A 9,767-nucleotide genomic window follows, 5' to 3' on the forward strand; every position below is an offset into this window, starting at 1 on the left:
AGTTACCATAGCAGCGGCAAATCACCATGACTGAAGTGGTAGCAGGGAAGACTGACAAGCCCTGAAAGAATCAAGTTGAGTGGTTTTACTCCGCTAACCTTGGCTTTAGTAGGGTGGTCGGCACTCTGCTCTCCCCAGTCTAACCTTGGCTTTAGTAGGGTGGTCGGCACTCTGCTCTCCCCAGTCTAACCTTGGCTTTAGTAGGGTGGTCGGCACTCTGCTCTCCCCAGTCTAACCTTGGCTTTAGTAGGGTGGTCTGGCGAACCTTGGCTTTAGTAGGGTGGTCTGCTCTCCCCAGTCTAACCTTGGCTTTAGTAGGGTGGTGGGCACTCTGCTCTCCCCAGTCTAACCTTGGCTTTAGTAGGGTGGTCGGCACTCTGCTCTCCCCAGTCTAACCTTGGCTTTAGTAGGGTGGTCGGCACTCTGCTCTCCCCAGTCTAACCTTGGCTTTAGTAGGGTGGTGGGCACTCTGCTCTCCCCAGTCTAACCTTGGCTTTAGTAGGGTGGTGGCGGCACTCTGCTCTCCCCAGTCTAACCTTGGCTTTAGTAGGGTGGTGCACTCTGGCACTCTGCTCTCCCCAGTCTAACCTTGGCTTTAGTAGGGTGGTGGGCACTCTGCTCTCCCCAGTCTAACCTTGGCTTTAGTAGGGTGGTCGGCACTCTGCTCTCCCCAGTCTAACCTTGGCTTTAGTAGGGTGGTGGGCACTCTGCTCTCCCCAGTCTAACCTTGGCTTTAGTAGGGTGGTCGGCACTCTGGCACCTCTGCTCTCCCCAGTCAAACCTTGGCTTTAGTAGGGTGGTCGGCACTCTGCTTCTCCCCAGTCTAACCTTGGCTTTAGTAGGGTGGTGGGCACTCTGCTCTCCCCAGTCTAACCTTGGCTTTAGTAGTGGTGGTCCCGGCTTTAGTACTCTGCTCTCCCCAGTCTAACCTTGGCTTTAGTAGGGTGGGGCACTCTGCTCTCCCCAGTCTAACCTTGGCTTTAGTAGGGTGGTGGGCACTCTGCTCTCCCAGTCTAACCTTGGCTTTAGTAGGGTGGTCGGCACTCTGCTCTCCCCAGTCTAACCTTGGCTTTAGTAGGGTGGTCGGCACTCTGCTCTCCCCAGTCTAACCTTGGCTTTAGTAGGGTGGTGGGCACTCTGTTTCTCCCCAGTCTAACCTTGGCTTTAGTAGGGTGGTCTAACCTTGGCACTCTGCTCTCCCCAGTCTAACCTTGGCTTTAGTAGGGTGGTGGGCACTCTGCTCTCCCCAACCTTGGCTTTAGTAGGGTGGTCGGCACTCTGCTCTCCCCAGTCTAACCTTGGCTTTAGTAGGGTGGTAACCTTGGCACTCTGCTCTCCCCAGTCTAACCTTGGCTTTAGTAGGGTGGTCGGCACTCTGCTCTCCCCAGTCTAACCTTGGCTTTAGTAGGGTGGTCGGCACTCTGCTCTCCCCAGTCTAACCTTGGCTTTAGTAGGGTGGTGGGCACTCTGCTCTCCCCAGTCTAACCTTGGCTTTAGTAGGGTGGTGGGCACTCTGCTCTCCCCACTCTGCTCTGCCCCAGTCTAACCTTGGCTTTAGTAGGGTGGTGGGCACTCTGCTCTCCCCAGTCTAACCTTGGCTTTAGTAGGGTGGTGGGCACTCTGCTCTCCCCAGTCTAACCTTGGCTTTAGTAGGGTGGTCGGCACTCTGCTCTCCCCAGTCTAACCTTGGCTTTAGTAGGGTGGTCGGCACTCTGCTCTCCCCAGTCTAACCTTGGCTTTAGTAGGGTGGTCGGCACTCTGCTCTCCCCAGTCTAACCTTGGCTTTAGTAGGGTGGTCGGCACTCTGCTCTCCCCAGTCTAACCTTGGCTTTAGTAGGGTGGTCGGCACTCTGCTCTCCCCAGTCTAACCTTGGCTTTAGTAGGGTGGTCGGCACTCTGCTCTCCCCAGTCTAACCTTGGCTTTAGTAGGGTGGTCGGCACTCTGCTCTCCCCAGTCTAACCTTGGCTTTAGTAGGGTGGTGGGCACTCTGCTCTCCCCAGTCTAACCTTGGCTTTAGTAGGGTGGTCGGCTCTCTGCTCTCCCCAGTCTAACCTTGGCTTTAGTAGGGTGGTCGGCACTCTGCTCTCCCCAGTCTAACCTTGGCTTTAGTAGGGTGGTGCTCTCCCCAGGCACTCTGCACTCTCTCTCCCAGTCTAACCTTGGCTTTAGTAGGGTGGTCGGCACTCTGCTTTAGTAGGGTGGCATCGGCACTCTGCTGCTCCCCAGTCTAACCTTGGCTAACCTTTAGTAGGGTGGTCGGCACTCTGCTCTCCCCAGTCTAACCTTGGCTTTAGTAGGGTGGTGGGCACTCTGCTCTCCCCAGTCTAACCTTGGCTTTAGTAGGGTGGTGGGCACTCTGCTCTCCCCAGTCTAACCTTGGCTTTAGTAGGGTGGTCGGCACTCTGCTCTCCCCAGTCTAACCTTGGCTTTAGTAGGGTGGTCGGCACTCTGCTCTCCCCAGTCTAACCTTGGCTTTAGTAGGGTGGTGGGCACTCTGCTCTCCCCAGTCTAACCTTGGCTTTAGTAGGGTGGTGGGCACTCTGCTCTCCCCAGTCTAACCTTGGCTTTAGTAGGGTGGTCGCACTCTGCTCTCCCCAGCTAACCTTGGCTGCTCTCTCCCCAGTCTAACCTTGGCTTTAGTAGGGTGGTGGGCACTCTGCTCTCCCCAGTCTAACCTTGGCTTTAGTAGGGTGGTCGGCACTCTGCTCTCCCCAGTCTAACCTTGGCTTTAGTAGGGTGGTCGGCACCTTGGCTTTAGTAGGGGTGGTGCTCTCCCAGGCACCTCTGCTCTCCCCAGTCTAACCTTGGCTTTAGTAGGGTGGTCGGCACTCTGCTCTCCCCAGTCTAACCTTGGCTTTAGTAGGGTGGTCGGCACTCTGCTCTCCCCAGTATAACCTTGGCTTTAGTAGGGTGGTGGGCACTCTGCTCTCCCCAGTCTAACCTTGGCTTTAGTAGGGTGGTCGGCACTCTGCTCTCCCCAGTCTAACCTTGGCTTTAGTAGGGTGGTCGGCACTCTGCTCTCCCCAGTCTAACCTTGGCTTTAGTAGGGTGGTGGGCACTCTGCTCTCCCCAGTCTAACCTTGGCTTTAGTAGGGTGGTCGGCACTCTGCTCTCCCCAGTCTAACCTTGGCTTTAGTAGGGTGGTCGGCACTCTGCTCTCCCCAGTCTAACCTTGGCTTTAGTAGGGTGGTCGGCACTCTGCTCTCCCCAGTCTAACCTTGGCTTTAGTAGGGTGGTCGGCACTCTGCTCTCTCCCCAGTCTAACCTTGGCTTTAGTAGGGTGGTGGGCACTCTGCTCTCCCCAGTCTAACTTGGCTTTAGTAGGGTGGTGGGCACTCTGCTCTCCCCTTTAGTAGGGTGGTGGGCACTCTGCTCTCCCCAGTCTAACCTTGGCTTTAGTAGGGTGGTCGGCACTCTGCTCTCTCCCCAGTCTAACCTTGGCTTTAGTAGGGTGGTCGGCACTCTGCTCTCCCCAGTCTAACCTTGGCTTTTAGTAGGGTGGTGGGCACTCTGCTCTCCCCAGTCAAACCTTGGCTTTAGTAGGGTGGTCGCTCTCCCCAGCACCTGGCTGCACTCTGCTCTCCCCAGTCTAACCTTGGCTTTAGTAGGGTGGTCGGCACTCTGCTCTCCCCAGTCTAACCTTGGCTTTAGTAGGGTGGTGGGCACTCTGCTCTCCCCAGTCTAACCTTGGCTTTAGTAGGGTGGTCGGCACTCTGCTCTCCCCAGTCTAACCTTGGCTTTAGTAGGGTGGTGGGCACTCTGCTCTCCCCAGTCTAACCTTGGCTTTAGTAGGGTGGTGGGCACTCTGCTCTCCCCAGTCTAACCTTGGCTTTAGTAGGGTGGTCGGCACTCTGCTCTCCCCAGTCTAACCTTGGCTTTAGTAGGGTGGTCGGCACTCTGCTCTCCCCAGTCTAACCTTGGCTTTAGTAGGTTCTCCCCAGTCTAACCTTGGCTTTAGTAGGGTGGTGGGCACTCTGCTCTCCCCAGTCTAACCTTGGCTTTAGTAGGGTGGTGGGCACTCTGCTCTCCCCTCTAACCCCAGTCTAACCTTGGCTTTAGTAGGGTGGTCTGCACTCTGCTCTCCCCAGTCTAACCTTGGCTTTAGTAGGGTGGTCAGCACTCTGCTCTCCCCAGTCTAACCTTGGCTTTAGTAGGGTGGTGGGCACTCTGCTCTCCCCAGTCAAACCTTGGCTTTAGTAGGGTGGTCGGCACTCTGCTTTCCCCAGTCTAACCTTGGCTTTAGTAGGGTGGTGGGCACTCTGCTCTCCCCAGTCTAACCTTGGCTTTAGTAGTGTGGTCGGCACTCTGCTCTCCCCAGTCTAACCTGGGCTTTAGTAGGGTGGTCGGCTCTCTGCTCTCCCCAGTCTAACCTTGGCTTTAGTAGGGTGGTCGGCACTCTGCTCTCCCCAGTCTAACCTTGGCTTTAGTAGGGTGGTGGGCACTCTGCTCTCCCCAGTCTAACCTTGGCTTTAGTAGGGTGGTCAGCACTCTGCTCTCCCCAGTCTAACCTTGGCTTTAGTAGGGTGGTGGGCACTCTGCTCTCCCCAGTCCCAGTAACCTTGGCTTTAGTAGGGTGGTGGGCACTCTGCTCTCCCCAGTCTAACCTTGGCTTTAGTAGGGTGGTCGGCACTCTGCTCTCCCCAGTCTAACCTTGGCTTTAGTAGGGTGGTGCACTCTGCTCTCCCCAGTCTAACCTCTGCTCTCCCCAGTCTAACCTTGGCTTTAGTAGGGTGGTCGGCACTCTGCTCTCCCCAGTCTAACCTTGGCTTTAGTAGGGTGGTGGGCACTCTGCTCTCCCCAGTCTAACCTTGGCTTTAGTAGGGTGGTGGGCACTCTGCTCTCCCCACTCTGCTTTAGTAGGGTGGTCGGCACTCTGCTCTCCCCTCTCCCCAGTCTAACCTTGGCTTTAGTAGGGTGGTGGGCTAACTGGCTGCACTTTTCCCCAGTCTAACCTTGGCTTTAGTAGGGTGGTCAGCACTCTGCTCTTCCCAGTCTAACCTTGGCTTTAGTAGGGTGGTCAGCACTCTGCTCTCCCCAGTCTAACCTTGGCTTTAGTAGGGTGGTCGGCACTCTGCTCCTTGGCTTTCGTAGTGTGGTCGGCACTCTGCTCTCCCCAGTCTAACCTTGGCTTTAGTAGGGTGGTCGGCACTCTGCTCTCCCCAGTCTAACCTTGGCTTTAGTAGGGTGGTCGGCACTCTGCTCTCCCCAGTCTAACCTTGGCTTTAGTAGGGTGGTGGGCACTCTGCTCTCCCCAGTCTAACCTTGGCTTTAGTAGGGTGGTCGGCACTCTGCTCTCCCCAGTCTAACCTTGGCTTTAGTAGGGTGGTGGGCACTCTGTTTTCCCCAGTCTAACCTTGGCTTTAGTAGGGTGGTCAGCACTCTGCTCTCCCCAGTCTAACCTTGGCTTTAGTAGGGTGGTCAGCACTCTGCTCTCCCCAGTCTAACCTTGGCTTTAGTAGGGTGGTGGGCACTCTGCTCTCCCCAGTCTTTAGTAACCTTGGCTTTAGTAGGGTGGCACTCTGCTCTCCCCAGTCTAACTCTGCTTTCCCCAGTCTAACCTTGGCTTTAGTAGGGTGGTGGGCACTCTGCTCTCCCCAGTCTAACCTTGGCTTTAGTAGGGTGGTCGGCACTCTGCTCTCCCCAGTCTAACCTTGGCTTTAGTAGGGTGGTCGGCACTCTGCTCTCCCCAGTCTAACCTTGGCTTTAGTAGGGTGGTGGGCACTCTGCTCTCCCCAGTCTAACCTTGGCTTTAGTAGGGTGGTCAGCACTCTGCTCTCTCCAGTCTAACCTTGGCTTTAGTAGGGTGGTGGGCACTCTGTTTTCCCCAGTCTAACCTTGGCTTTAGTAGGGTGGTCAGCACTCTGCTCTTCCCAGTCTAACCTTGGCTTTAGTAGGGTGGTCAGCACTCTGCTCTCCCCAGTCTAACCTTGGCTTTAGTAGGGTGGTCAGCACTCTGCTCTCCCCAGTCTAACCTTGGCTTTAGTAGGGTGGTCGGCTCTCTGCTCTCCCCAGTCTAACCTTGGCTTTAGTAGGGTGGTCGGCACTCTGCTCTCCCCAGTCTAACCTTGGCTTTAGTAGGGTGGTGGGCACTCTGCTCTCCCCAGTCTAACCTTGGCTTTAGTGGGGTGGTCAGCACTCTGCTCTCCCCAGTCTAACCTTGGCTTTAGTAGGGTGGTGGGCACTCTGTTTTCCCCAGTCTAACCTTGGCTTTAGTAGGGTGGTCAGCACTCTGCTCTCCCCAGTCTAACCTTGGCTTTAGTAGGGTGGTCAGCACTCTGCTCTCCCCAGTCTAACCTTGGCTTTAGTAGGGTGGTGGGCACTCTGCTCTCCCCAGTCAAACCTTGGCTTTAGTAGGGGGTGGTCGGCACTCTGCTTCCCCAGTCTAACCTTGGCTTTAGTAGGGTGGTGGGCACTCTGCTCTCCCCAGTCTAACCTTGGCTTTAGTAGGGTGGTCGGCACTCTGCTCTCCCCAGTCTAACCTTGGCTTTAGTAGGGTGGTGGGCACTCTGCTCTCCCCAGTCTAACCTTGGCTTTAGTGGGGTGGTCAGCACTCTGCTCTCCCCAGTCTAACCTTGGCTTTAGTAGGGTGGTGGGCACTCTGTAGGGTTTCCCCAGTCTAACCTTGGCTTTAGTAGGGTGGTCAGCACTCTGCTCTCCCCAGTCTAACCTTGGCTTTAGTAGGGTGGTCAGCACTCTGCTCTCCCCAGTCTAACCTTGGCTTTAGTAGGGTGGTCAGCACTCTGCTCTCCCCAGTCTAACCTTGGCTTTAGTAGGGTGGTGGGCACTCTGCTCTCCCCAGTCTAACCTTGGCTTTAGTGGGGTGGTCAGCACTCTGCTCTCCCCAGTCTAACCTTGGCTTTAGTAGGGTGGTGGGCACTCTGTTTTCCCCAGTCTAACCTTGGCTTTAGTAGGGTGGTCAGCACTCTGCTCTCCCCAGTCTAACCTTGGCTTTAGTAGGGTGGTCAGCACTCTGCTCTCCCCAGTCTAACCTTGGCTTTAGTAGGGTGGTGGGCACTCTGCTCTCCCCAGTCAAACCTTGGCTTTAGTAGGGTGGTCGGCACTCTGCTTTCCCCAGTCTAACCTTGGCTTTAGTAGGGTGGTGGGCACTCTGCTCTCCCCAGTCTAACCTTGGCTTTAGTAGGGTGGTCGGCACTCTGCTCTCCCCAGTCTAACCTTGGCTTTAGTAGGGTGGTGGGCACTCTGCTCTCCCCAGTCTAACCTTGGCTTTAGTGGGGTGGTCAGCACTCTGCTCTCCCCAGTCTAACCTTGGCTTTAGTAGGGTTGTCAGCACTCTGCTCTCCCCAGTCTAACCTTGGCTTTAGTAGGGTTGTCAGCACTCTGCTCTCCCCAGTCTAACCTTGGCTTTAGTAGGGAGGTCAGCACTCTGCTCTCCCCAGTCTAACCTTGGCTTTAGTAGGGTGGTCTGCACTCTGCTCTCCCCAGTCTAACCTTGGCTTTAGTAGGGTGGTCAGCACTCTGCTCTCCCCAGTCTAACCTTGGCTTTAGTAGGGTGGTCGGCACTCTGCTTTCCCCAGTCTAACCTTGGCTTTAGTAGGGTGGTGGGCACTCTGCTCTCCCCAGTCTAACCTTGGCTTTCGTAGTGTGGTCGGCACTCTGCTCTCCCCAGTCTAACCTGGGCTTTAGTAGGGTGGTCGGCTCTCTGCTCTCCCCAGTCTAACCTTGGCTTTAGTAGGGTGGTCGGCACTCTGCTCTCCCCAGTCTAACCTTGGCTTTAGTAGGGTGGTGGGCACTCTGCTCTCCCCAGTCTAACCTTGGCTTTAGTAGGGTGGTCAGCACTCTGCTCTCCCCAGTCTAACCTTGGCTTTAGTAGGGTGGTGGGCACTCTGTTTTCCCCAGTCTAACCTTGGCTTTAGTAGGGTGGTCAGCACTCTGCTCTTCCCAGTCTAACCTTGGCTTTAGTAGGGTGGTCAGCACTCTGCTCTCCCCAGTCTAACCTTGGCTTTCGTAGTGTGGTCGGCACTCTGCTCTCCCCAGTCTAACCTTGGCTTTAGTAGGGTGGTCGGCTCTCTGCTCTCCCCAGTCTAACCTTGGCTTTAGTAGGGTGGTCGGCACTCTGCTCTCCCCAGTCTAACCTTGGCTTTAGTAGGGTGGTGGGCACTCTGCTCTCCCCAGTCTAACCTTGGCTTTAGTGGGGTGGTCAGCACTCTGCTCTCCCCAGTCTAACCTTGGCTTTAGTAGGGTGGTGGGCACTCTGTTTTCCCCAGTCTAACCTTGGCTTTAGTAGGGTGGTCAGCACTCTGCTCTCCCCAGTCTAACCTTGGCTTTAGTAGGGTGGTCAGCACTCTGCTCTCCCCAGTCTAACCTTGGCTTTAGTAGGGTGGTCAGCACTCTGCTCTCCCCAGTCTAACCTTGGCTTTAGTAGGGTGGTCTGCACTCTGCTCTCCCCAGTCTAACCTTGGCTTTAGTAGGGTGGTCAGCATTCTGCTCTCCCCAGTCTAACCTTGGCTTTAGTAGGGTGGTCTGCACTCTGCTCTCCCCAGTCTAACCTTGGCTTTAGTAGGGTGGTGGGCACTCTGCTCTCCCCAGTCTAACCTTGGCTTTAGTAGTGTGGTCGGCACTCTGCTCTCCCCAGTCTAACCTTGGCTTTAGTAGGGTGGTCGGCACTCTGCTCTCCCCAGTCTAACCTTGGCTTTAGTAGGGTGGTCGGCACTCTGCTCTCCCCAGTCTAACCTTGGCTTTAGTAGGGTGGTCGGCTCTCTGCTCTCCCCAGTCTAACCTTGGCTTTAGTAGGGTGGTCGGCACTCTGCTCTCCCCAGTCTAACCTTGGCTTTAGTAGGGTGGTGGGCACTCTGCTCTCCCCAGTCTAACCTTGGCTTTAGTGGGGTGGTCAGCACTCTGCTCTCCCCAGTCTAACCTTGGCTTTAGTAGGGTGGTGGGCACTCTGTTTTCCCCAGTCTAACCTTGGCTTTAGTAGGGTGGTCAGCACTCTGCTCTCCCCAGTCTAACCTTGGCTTTAGTAGGGTGGTCAGCACTCTGCTCTCCCCAGTCTAACCTTGGCTTTAGTAGGGTGGTCAGCACTCTGCTCTCCCCAGTCTAACCTTGGCTTTAGTAGGGTGGTCTGCACTCTGCTCTCCCCAGTCTAACCTTGGCTTTAGTAGGGTGGTCAGCACTCTGCTCTCCCCAGTCTAACCTTGGCTTTAGTAGGGTGGTCAGCACTCTGCTCTCCCCAGTCTAACCTTGGCTTTAGTAGGGTGGTCTGCACTCTGCTCTCCCCAGTCTAACCTTGGCTTTAGTAGGGTGGTGGGCACTCTGCTCTCCCTAGTCTAACCTTGGCTTTAGTAGGGTGGTCAGCACTCTGCTCTCCCCAGTCTGTCTATAGAGAGCACTGCTCAAAGCACTGAGTGAATTTGTCAGCATTGCTGTGTGTCCCATGTCGCTGAAGACCCTCCAGGCTCCGCCCACCGCACCACCCAAACAAAAATATAATACTGCGCTTGTTAACGCAGGGTAGCCTAGTGGCTAGAGCATTGGACTAGTAACCAGAAGGTTGCAAGTTCAAATCCCTGAGCTGACGAGGTACAAATCTGTCGTTCTGCCCCTGAACAGGCAGTTAAGCCACTGTTCCTAGGCCGTCATTGAAAATAAGAATTTGTTCTTAACTGACTTGCCTAGTTAAATAAAGATAAAATAAAAAATAAATAAAAAACGCTACCCCACTGCCCCAGCCAACCGCATCCTCTGCAACCTTTGCGCACAGGAAGCAACATTTGAGAGAAAAGAGGACAACAGGAAACAGAAAACAGGA

The 9,767-nt window shown here is 55.2% G+C and overlaps 2 long non-coding RNA genes across 2 annotated transcripts; both read right to left on the reverse strand.

Annotated features, from left to right (window-relative positions):
- Positions 1 to 5,268: 5,268 nt before the first annotated feature.
- LOC127912858 (uncharacterized) lies at positions 5,269 to 6,314 on the reverse strand. Its single transcript, XR_008083729.1, has 3 exons — positions 6,296 to 6,314; positions 5,790 to 5,881; positions 5,269 to 5,308 (listed from the first exon to the last, which is right to left on the reverse strand). It is a non-coding gene; the product is annotated as an uncharacterized LOC127912858 (long non-coding RNA).
- A 420-nt stretch (positions 6,315 to 6,734) lies between these two features.
- Positions 6,735 to 9,252, reverse strand: LOC127912857 (uncharacterized). The gene is made up of 3 exons (XR_008083728.1): positions 8,877 to 9,252; positions 8,371 to 8,462; positions 6,735 to 7,266 (listed from the first exon to the last, which is right to left on the reverse strand). It is a non-coding gene; the product is annotated as an uncharacterized LOC127912857 (long non-coding RNA).
- Between the last annotated feature and the right edge of the window lie 515 nt (positions 9,253 to 9,767).

This window comes from Oncorhynchus keta, chromosome 28 (assembly GCF_023373465.1).
Source record: "Oncorhynchus keta strain PuntledgeMale-10-30-2019 chromosome 28, Oket_V2, whole genome shotgun sequence".
NCBI classification, from domain to species: Eukaryota; Metazoa; Chordata; class Actinopteri; order Salmoniformes; family Salmonidae; genus Oncorhynchus; species Oncorhynchus keta.